Here is a 13520-nt window from a genome sequence, read left to right on the forward strand (position 1 = left end):
GTTATTAACACACACACAGATAAGAGACATATTATAAACACACACACAGATAAGAGACACGTTATAAACATACACACACAGATAAGAGACACGTAATAAACACACACTCAGACAAGAGACACGTTATAAAAACGCAGACAGATAAGAGACACGTTATAAACACACACACAGATAAGAGACATCTTATAAACAAACACACAGATACGACACACGTTATAAACACACACACGTATAAGAGACACGTTCTAAACACACACACAGACAAGAGACATGTTATAGCCACACACACAGATAGAGACACGTTATAAACACACACACAGACAAGAGACACGTTATAAACACACACACAGATAAGAGACACGTTAAAAACAAAGACACATAAAGAGAAATGTTAGAAAAACACACTGAGATACGAGACATGTTATAAACACACACACAGATAAGAGACATGTTATAAACGCTCACACAGATAAGAGACAAGTTATAAACACACACACAGACAAGAGACACGTTATAAACACAAACACTGATACGAGACATGTTATAAACACACACACAGATCAGAGACATGTTATAAACGCTCACACAGATAAGAGACAAGTTATAAACACACACACAGATAAGAGACACGTTATAAACACAAACACTGATATGAGACATGTTATAAACACACACACAGACAAGAGACACATAAACACACACACAGACAAGAGAAACGTTATGAACACACACACAGATGAGAGAAATGTTATAAAAACAACCACAGACAAGAGACACATTAACACACACACAGACAAGAGACACATTATGAACACACTCACAGATAAGAGAAATGTTATAAAAACAACCACAGACAAGAGACACGTTATAAACACACACACAGATAAGAGACAGGTTATAAACACACACACAGATAAGAGACAGGTTATAAACACACACACAGACAAGAGAAACATAAACACACACACAGACAAGAGACACATTATAAACACACAAACAGACAAGAGACACATTATAAACACATACACACAGATAAGAGACACGTTTTAAACACACACACAGATAAGAGACATGTTATAAACATGCACACAGACAAGAGACAGGTTATAAACACACACACAGACAAGAGAAACATTATGAACACACACACAGATAAGAGAAATGTTATAAAAACAACCACAGACAAGAGACACGTTATAAACACACACACAGATAAGAGACACGTTCCAAACACACGCACAGATAAGAGGCATGTGACAAACAAACACAGACAGGAGACATGTTATAAACACACACAGACAAGAGACACGTTGTAAACACACACACAGACAAGAGACACATTATAAACACACACACAGATAAGAGCCATGTTATAAAGACACACACAGATAAGAGACACGTTATAAACACACACACAGATAAGAGCCATGTTATAAAGACACACTCAGATAAGAGACAAGTTATAAACACACACACATATAAGAGAAATGTTATAAACACACACACAGATAAGAGACACTTTATTAACGCTCACACAGATAAGAGACATGTTATAAACACACACACAGATAAGAGACACGTTATAAATACAAACACACAAATAAGAGAAATGTTATAAACACACACACAGACAAGAGACATGTTACAAACACACACACAGACAAGAGACACATTATAAACACACACACAGATAAGAGAAATGTTACAAACACACACTGAGATACGAGACACGTTATAAACACACACACATATAAGAGACATGTTATAAACACACACACAGATAAGAGACATGTTATAAACACACACACAGATAAGAGACCTGTTATAAAAACACACACAAACAAGAGACATGTTATAAACACACACACAGATAAGAGACACGTTATAGACACAAACACTGATATGAGACATGTTATAAACACACACACAGACAAGAGACATGTTATAAACACACACACAGACAAGAGACACGTTATAAACACACACACAGATAAGAGACAGGTTATAAACATACACACACAGATAAGAGACACGTAATAAACACACACACAGACGAGAGACATGTTATAAAAACGCAGACAGATAAGAGACACATTATAAACAGACACACAGATAAGAGACATGTTATAAACATACACACAGATGCGAAACATGTTATAAACACACACACGTATAAGAGACACGTTCTAAACACACACACAGACAAGAGACATGTTATAGCCACACACACAGATAGAGACACGTTATAAACACACACACAGACAAGAGACACGTTATAAACACACACACAGACAAGAGAAACATAAACACACACACAGACAAGAGACACATTATAAACACACAAACAGACAAGAGACACATTATAAACACATACACACAGATAAGAGACACGTTTTAAACACACACACAGATAAGAGACATGTTATAAACATGCACACAGACAAGAGACAGGTTATAAACACACACACAGACAAGAGAAACATTATGAACACACACACAGATAAGAGAAATGTTATAAAAACAACCACAGACAAGAGACACGTTATAAACACACACACAGATAAGAGACACGTTCCAAACACACGCACAGATAAGAGGCATGTGACAAACAAACACAGACAGGAGACATGTTATAAACACACACAGACAAGAGACACGTTGTAAACACACACACAGACAAGAGACACATTATAAACACACACACAGATAAGAGCCATGTTATAAAGACACACACAGATAAGAGACACGTTATAAACACACACACAGATAAGAGCCATGTTATAAAGACACACTCAGATAAGAGACAAGTTATAAACACACACACATATAAGAGAAATGTTATAAACACACACACAGATAAGAGACACTTTATTAACGCTCACACAGATAAGAGACATGTTATAAACACACACACAGATAAGAGACACGTTATAAATACAAACACACAAATAAGAGAAATGTTATAAACACACACACAGACAAGAGACATGTTACAAACACACACACAGACAAGAGACACATTATAAACACACACACAGATAAGAGTAATGTTACAAACACACACTGAGATACGAGACACGTTATAAACACACACACATATAAGAGACATGTTATAAACACACACACAGATAAGAGACATGTTATAAACACACACACAGATAAGAGACCTGTTATAAAAACACACACAAACAAGAGACATGTTATAAACACACACACAGATAAGAGACACGTTATAGACACAAACACTGATATGAGACATGTTATAAACACACACACAGACAAGAGACATGTTATAAACACACACACAGACAAGAGACACGTTATAAACACACACACAGATAAGAGACAGGTTATAAACATACACACACAGATAAGAGACACGTAATAAACACACACACAGACGAGAGACATGTTATAAAAACGCAGACAGATAAGAGACACATTATAAACAGACACACAGATAAGAGACATGTTATAAACATACACACAGATACGAAACAGGTTATAAACACACACACGTATAAGAGACACGTTCTAAACACACACACAGACAAGAGACATGTTATAGCCACACACACAGATAGAGACACGTTATAAACACACACACAGACAAGAGACACGTTATAAACACACACACAGATAAGAGACACGTTAAAAACAAAGACACAGATAAGAGAAATGTTAGAAAAACACACTGAGATACGAGACATGTTATAAACACACACACAGATAAGAGACATGTTATAAACGCTCACACAGATAAGAGACAAGTTATAAACACACACACAGACAAGAGACACGTTATAAACACAAACACTGATACGAGACATGTTATAAACACACACACAGATAAGAGACATGTTATAAACGCTCACACAGATAAGAGACAAGTTATAAACACACACACAGATAAGAGACACGTTATAAACACAAACACTGATATGAGACATGTTATAAACACACACACAGACAGGAGACACATAAACACACACACAGACAAGAGAAACGTTATGAACACACACACAGATGAGAGAAATGTTATAAAAACAACCACAGACAAGAGACACATTAACACACACACAGACAAGAGACACATTGTGAACACACACACAGATAAGAGAAATGTTATAAAAACAACCACAGACAAGAGACACGTTATAAACACACACACAGATAAGAGACAGGTTATAAACACACACACAGACAAGAGAAACATAAACACACACACAGACAAGAGACACATTATAAACACACAAACAGACAAGAGACACATTATAAACACATACACACAGATAAGAGACACGTTATAAACACACACACAGATAAGAGACACGTTCCAAACACACGCACAGATAAGAGGCATGTGACAAACAAACACAGACAGGAGACATGTTATAAACACACACAGACAAGAGACACGTTGTAAACACACACACAGACAAGAGACACATTATAAACACACACACAGATAAGAGCCATGTTATAAAGACACACTCAGATAAGAAACAAGTTATAAACACACACACAGATAAGAGACACTTTATTAACGCTCACACAGATAAGAGACATGTTATAAACACACACACAGATAAGAGACACGTTATGAACACAAACACACAAATAAGAGAAATGTTATAAACACACACACAGACAAGAGACATTTTACAAACACACACACAGATAGAGACACGTTATAAACATACACACAGACAAGAGACACATTATAAACACACACACAGATAAGAGACATGTTATAAACACACACACAGACAAGAGACATTTTACAAACACACACACAGATAGAGACACGTTATAAACATACACACAGACAAGAGACACATTATAAACACACACACATATAAGAGACATGTTATAAACACACACACAGATAAGAGACATGTTATAAATACACACACAGATAAGAGACCTGTTATAAAAACACACACAAACAAGAGACATGTTATAAACACACACACAGATAAGAGACACGTTATAGACACAAACACTGATATGAGACATGTTATAAACACACACACAGACAAGATACACATAAACACACACACAGACAAGAGAAAAGTTATGAACACACACACAGATAAGAGAAATGTTATACAAACAACCACAGACAAGAGACACGTTATAAACAGACACAGACAGGAAGGGACACGTTTTAAACACACACACAGATAAGAAACATGTTATAAACATGCACACAGACAAGAGACAGGTTATAAAAACACACACAGATAAGAGAATCTTTATAAACACACACACGGATAACAGACAGGTTATAAACACACACACAGACAAGAGACACGTTATAAACACACACACAGACAAGAGACATGTTATAAACATACAGATGGACAAGAGACACTTTATAAACACACACACAGAGAAGAGATATGTTATAAACACACACACAGACAAGAGACATGTTATAAACACACACACTGATAGAGACACGTTATAAACAGACACACAGATACAGACATGTTATAAACACACACACAGACAAGAGACACGTTATAAACACACACACAGATAGAGACACGTTATTAACACACACACAGATAAGAGACATGTTATAAACACACACACAGATAAGAGACACGTTATAAACATACACACACAGATAAGAGACACGTAATAAACACACACTCAGACAAGAGACACGTTATAAAAACGCAGACAGATAAGAGACACGTTATAAACACACACACAGATAAGAGGCACGTTCCAAACACACGCACAGATAACAGGCATGTGACAAACAAACACAGACAAGAGACATGTTATAAACACACACACAGACAGGAGACATGTTATAAACACACACACAGACAAGAGACATGTTATAAACACACACACAGACAAGAGACATGTTATAAACATACACATGGACAAGAGACACTTTATAAACACACACACAGAGAAGAGATATGTTATAAACACACACACAGACAAGAGACATGTTATAAACGCTCACACAGACAAGAGACATCTTATAAACAAACACAGAGATACGACACACGTTATAAACACACACACAGATAAGAGACACGTTACAAACACACGCACAGATAAGAGGCATGTGACAAACAAACACAGACAAGAGACATGTTATAAACACACACACAGACAGGAGACATGTTATAAACACACACAGACAAGAGACACGTTGTAAACACACACACAGACAAGAGACACATTTTAAACACACACACAGATAAGAGACACGTTATAAACACACACACAGATAAGAGACACGTTATAAACACACACACAGATAAGAGCCATGTTATAAAGACACACTCAGATAAGAGACAAGTTATAAACACACACACATATAAGAGAAATGTTATAAACACACACACAGATAAGAGACACTTTATTAACGCTCACACAGATAAGAGACATGTTATAAACACACACACAGATAAGAGACACGTTATAAATACAAACACACAAATAAGAGAAATGTTATAAACACACACACAGACAAGAGACATGTTACAAACACACACACAGACAAGAGACACATTATAAACACACACACAGATAAGAGAAATGTTACAAACACACACTGAGATACGAGACACGTTATAAACACACACACATATAAGAGACATGTTATAAACACACACACAGATAAGAGACATGTTATAAACACACACACAGATAAGAGACCTGTTATAAAAACACACACAAACAAGAGACATGTTATAAACACACACACAGATAAGAGACACGTTATAGACACAAACACTGATATGAGACATGTTATAAACACACAAACAGACAAGAGACATGTTATAAACACACACACAGACAAGAGACACGTTATAAACACACACACAGATAAGAGACAGGTTATAAACATACACACACAGATAAGAAACACGTAATAAACACACACACAGACGAGAGACATGTTATAAAAACGCAGACAGATAAGAGACACATTATAAACAGACACACAGATAAGAGACATGTTATAAACATACACACAGATACGAAACATGTTATAAACACACACACGTATAAGAGACACGTTCTAAACACACACACAGACAAGAGACATGTTATAGCCACACACACAGATAGAGACACGTTATAAACACACACACAGACAAGAGACACGTTATAAACACACACACAGATAAGGGACACGTTAAAAGCAAAGACACAGATAAGAGAAATGTTAGAAAAACACACTGAGATACGAGACATGTTATAAACACACACACAGATAAGAGACATGTTATAAACGCTCACACAGATAAGAGACAAGTTATAAACACACACACAGACAAGAGACACGTTATAAACACAAACACTGATACGAGACATGTTATAAACACACACACAGATAAGAGACATGTTATAAACGCTCACACAGATAAGAGACAAGTTATAAACACACACACAGATAAGAGACACGTTATAAACACAAACACTGATATGAGACATGTTATAAACACACACACAGACAAGAGACACATAAACACACACACAGACAAGAGAAACGTTATGAACACACACACAGATGAGAGAAATGTTATAAAAACAACCACAGACAAGAGACACATTAACACACACACAGACAAGAGACACATTATGAACACACACACAGATAAGAGAAATGTTATAAAAACAACCACAGACAAGAGACACGTTATAAACACACACACAGATAAGAGACAGGTTATAAACACACACACAGACAAGAGAAACATAAACACACACACAGACAAGAGACACATTATAAACACACAAACAGACAAGAGACACATTATAAACACATACACACAGATAAGAGACACGTTATAAACACACACACAGATAAGAGACACGTTCCAAACACACGCACAGATAAGAGGCATGTGACAAACAAACACAGACAGGAGACATGTTATAAAGACACACAGACAAGAGACACGTTGTAAACACACACACAGACAAGAGACACATTATAAACACACACACAGATAAGAGCCATGTTATAAAGACACACTCAGATAAGAAACAAGTTATAAACACACACACAGATAAGAGACACTTTATTAACGCTCACACAGATAAGAGACATGTTATAAACACACACACAGATAAGAGACACGTTATGAACACAAACACACAAATAAGAGAAATGTTATAAACACACACATAGACAAGAGACATTTTACAAACACACACACAGATAGAGACACGTTATAAACATACACACAGACAAGAGACACATTATAAACACACACACAGATAAGAGACATGTTATAAACACACACACAGACAAGAGACATTTTACAAACACACACACAGATAGAGACACGTTATAAACATACACACAGACAAGAGACACATTATAAACACACACACATATAAGAGACATGTTATAAACACACACACAGATAAGAGACATGTTATAAATACACACACAGATAAGAGACCTGTTATAAAAACACACACAAACAAGAGACATGTTATAAACACACACACAGATAAGAGACACGTTATAGACACAAACACTGATATGAGACATGTTATAAACACACACACAGACAAGATACACATAAACACACACACAGACAAGAGAAAAGTTATGAACACACACACAGATAAGAGAAATGTTATACAAACAACCACAGATAAGAGACACGTTATAAACAGACACAGACAGGAAGGGACACGTTTTAAACACACACACAGATAAGAAACATGTTATAAACATGCACACAGACAAGAGACAGGTTATAAAAACACACACAGATAAGAGAATCTTTATAAACACACACACGGATAAGAGACAGGTTATAAACACACACACAGACAAGAGACACGTTATAAACACACACACAGACAAGAGACATGTTATAAACATACAGATGGACAAGAGACACTTTATAAACACACACACAGAGAAGAGATATGTTATAAACACACACACAGACAAGAGACACGTTATAAACACACACACTGATAGAGACACGTTATAAACAGACACACAGATACAGACATGTTATAAACACACACACAGACAAGAGACACGTTATAAACACACACACAGATAGAGACTCGTTATAAACACACACACAGATAGAGACACGTTATTAACACACACACAGATAAGAGACATGTTATAAACACACACACAGATAAGAGACACGTTATAAACATACACACACAGATAAGAGACACGTAATAAACACACACTCAGACAAGAGACACGTTATAAAAACGCAGACAGATAAGAGACACGTTATAAACACACACACAGATAAGAGACATCTTATAAACAAACACACAGATACGACACACGTTATAAACACACACACAGATAAGAGGCACGTTCCAAACACACGCACAGATAACAGGCATGTGACAAACAAACACAGACAAGAGACATGTTATAAACACACACACAGACAGGAGACATGTTATAAACACACACACAGACAAGAGACATGTTATAAACACACACACAGACAAGAGACATGTTATAAACATACACATGGACAAGAGACACTTTATAAACACACACACAGAGAAGAGATATGTTATAAACACACACACAGACAAGAGACATGTTATAAACACACACACAGACAAGAGACATCTTATAAACAAACACAGAGATACGACACACGTTATAAACACACACACAGATAAGAGACACGTTACAAACACACGCACAGATAAGAGGCATGTGACAAACAAACACAGACAAGAGACATGTTATAAACACACACACAGACAGGAGACATGTTATAAACACACACAGACAAGAGACACGTTGTAAACACACACACAGACAAGAGTCACATTGTAAACACACACACAGATAAGAGACACGTTATAAACACACACACAGATAAGAGACACGTTATAAACACACACACAGATAAGAGCCATGTTATAAAGACACACTCAGATAAGAGACAAGTTATAAACACACACACATATAAGAGAAATGTTATAAACACACACACAGATAAGAGACACTTTATTAACGCTCACACAGATAAGAGACATGTTATAAACACACACACAGATAAGAGACACGTTATAAATACAAACACACAAATAAGAGAAATGTTATAAACACACACACAGACAAGAGACATGTTACAAACACACACACAGACAAGAGACACATTATAAACACACACACAGATAAGAGAAATGTTACAAACACACACTGAGATACGAGACACGTTATAAACACACACACATATAAGAGACATGTTATAAACACACACACAGATAAGAGACATGTTATAAACACACACACAGATAAGAGACCTGTTATAAAAACACACACAAACAAGAGACATGTTATAAACACACACACAGATAAGAGACACGTTATAGACACAAACACTGATATGAGACATGTTATAAACACACACACAGACAAGAGACATGTTATAAACACACACACAGACAAGAGACACGTTATAAACACACACACAGATAAGAGACAGGTTATAAACATACACACACAGATAAGAGACACGTAATAAACACACACACAGACGAGAGACATGTTATAAAAACGCAGACAGATAAGAGACACATTATAAACAGACACACAGATAAGAGACATGTTATAAACATACACACAGATACGAAACATGTTATAAACACACACACGTATAAGAGACACGTTCTAAACACACACACAGACAAGAGACATGTTATAGCCACACACACAGATAGAGACACGTTATAAACACACACACAGACAAGAGACACGTTATAAACACACACACAGATAAGAGACACGTTAAAAACAAAGACACAGATAAGAGAAATGTTAGAAAAACACACTGAGATACGAGACATGTTATAAACACACACACAGATAAGAGACATGTTATAAACGCTCACACAGATAAGAGACAAGTTATAAACACACACACAGACAAGAGACACGTTATAAACACAAACACTGATACGAGACATGTTATAAACACACACACAGATAAGAGACATGTTATAAACGCTCACACAGATAAGAGACAAGTTATAAACACACACACAGATAAGAGACACGTTATAAACACAAACACTGATATGAGACATGTTATAAACACACACACAGACAAGAGACACATAAACACACACACAGACAAGAGAAACGTTATGAACACACACACAGATGAGAGAAATGTTATAAAAACAACCACAGACAAGAGACACATTAACACACACACAGACAAGAGACACATTATGAACACACACACAGATAAGAGAAATGTTATAAAAACAACCACAGACAAGAGACACGTTATAAACACACACACAGATAAGAGACAGGTTATAAACACACACACAGACAAGAGAAACATAAACACACACACAGACAAGAGACACATTATAAACACACAAACAGACAAGAGACACATTATAAACACATACACACAGATAAGAGACACGTTTTAAACACACACACAGATAAGAGACATGTTATAAACATGCACACAGACAAGAGACAGGTTATAAACACACACACAGACAAGAGAAACATTATGAACACACACACAGATAAGGGAAATGTTATAAAAACAACCACAGACAAGAGACACGTTATAAACACACACACAGATAAGAGACACGTTCCAAACACACGCACAGATAAGAGGCATGTGACAAACAAACACAGACAGGAGACATGTTATAAACACACACAGACAAGAGACACGTTGTAAACACACACACAGACAAGAGACACATTATAAACACACACACAGATAAGAGCCATGTTATAAAGACACACTCAGATAAGAAACAAGTTATAAACACACACACAGATAAGAGACACTTTATTAACGCTCACACAGATAAGAGACATGTTATAAACACACACACAGATAAGAGACACGTTATGAACACAAACACACAAATAAGAGAAATGTTATAAACACACACACAGACAAGAGACATTTTACAAACACACACACAGATAGAGACACGTTATAAACATACACACAGACAAGAGACACATTATAAACACACACACAGATAAGAGACATGTTATAAACACACACACAGACAAGAGACATTTTACAAACACACACACAGATAGAGACACGTTATTAACACACAAACAGATAAGAGACATGTTATAAACACACACACAGATAAGAGACACGTTATAAACATACACACACAGATAAGAGACACGTAATAAACACACACTCAGACAAGAGACACGTTATAAAAACGCAGACAGATAAGAGACACGTTATAAACACACACACAGATAAGAGACATCTTATAAACAAACACACAGATACGACACACGTTATAAACACACACACAGATAAGAGGCACGTTCCAAACACACGCACAGATAACAGGCATGTGACAAACAAACACAGACAAGAGACATGTTATAAACACACACACAGACAGGAGACATGTTATAAACACACACACAGACAAGAGACATGTTATAAACACACACACAGACAAGAGACATGTTATAAACATACACATGGACAAGAGACACTTTATAAACACACACACAGAGAAGAGATATGTTATAAACACACACACAGACAAGAGACATGTTATAAACACACACACAGACAAGAGACATCTTATAAACAAACACAGAGATACGACACACGTTATAAACACACACACAGATAAGAGACACGTTACAAACACACGCACAGATAAGAGGCATGTGACAAACAAACACAGACAAGAGACATGTTATAAACACACACACAGACAGGAGACATGTTATAAACACACACAGACAAGAGACACGTTGTAAACACACACACAGACAAGAGACACATTGTAAACACACACACAGATAAGAGACACGTTATAAACACACACACAGATAAGAGACACGTTATAAACACACACACAGATAAGAGCCATGTTATAAAGACACACTCAGATAAGAGACAAGTTATAAACACACACACATATAAGAGAAATGTTATAAACACACACACAGATAAGAGACACTTTATTAACGCTCACACAGATAAGAGACATGTTATAAACACACACACAGATAAGAGACACGTTATAAATACAAACACACAAATAAGAGAAATGTTATAAACACACACACAGACAAGAGACATGTTACAAACACACACACAGACAAGAGACACATTATAAACACACACACAGATAAGAGAAATGTTACAAACACACACTGAGATACGAGACACGTTATAAACACACACACATATAAGAGACATGTTATAAACACACACACAGATAAGAGACATGTTATAAACACACACACAGATAAGAGACCTGTTATAAAAACACACACAAACAAGAGACATGTTATAAACACACACACAGATAAGAGACACGTTATAGACACAAACACTGATATGAGACATGTTATAAACACACACACAGACAAGAGACATGTTATAAACACACACACAGACAAGAGACACGTTATAAACACACACACAGATAAGAGACAGGTTATAAACATACACACACAGATAAGAGACACGTAATAAACACACACA

This window comes from Carcharodon carcharias, chromosome 1 (genome assembly GCF_017639515.1).
Source record: "Carcharodon carcharias isolate sCarCar2 chromosome 1, sCarCar2.pri, whole genome shotgun sequence".
Classification (NCBI taxonomy): domain Eukaryota; kingdom Metazoa; phylum Chordata; class Chondrichthyes; order Lamniformes; family Lamnidae; genus Carcharodon; species Carcharodon carcharias.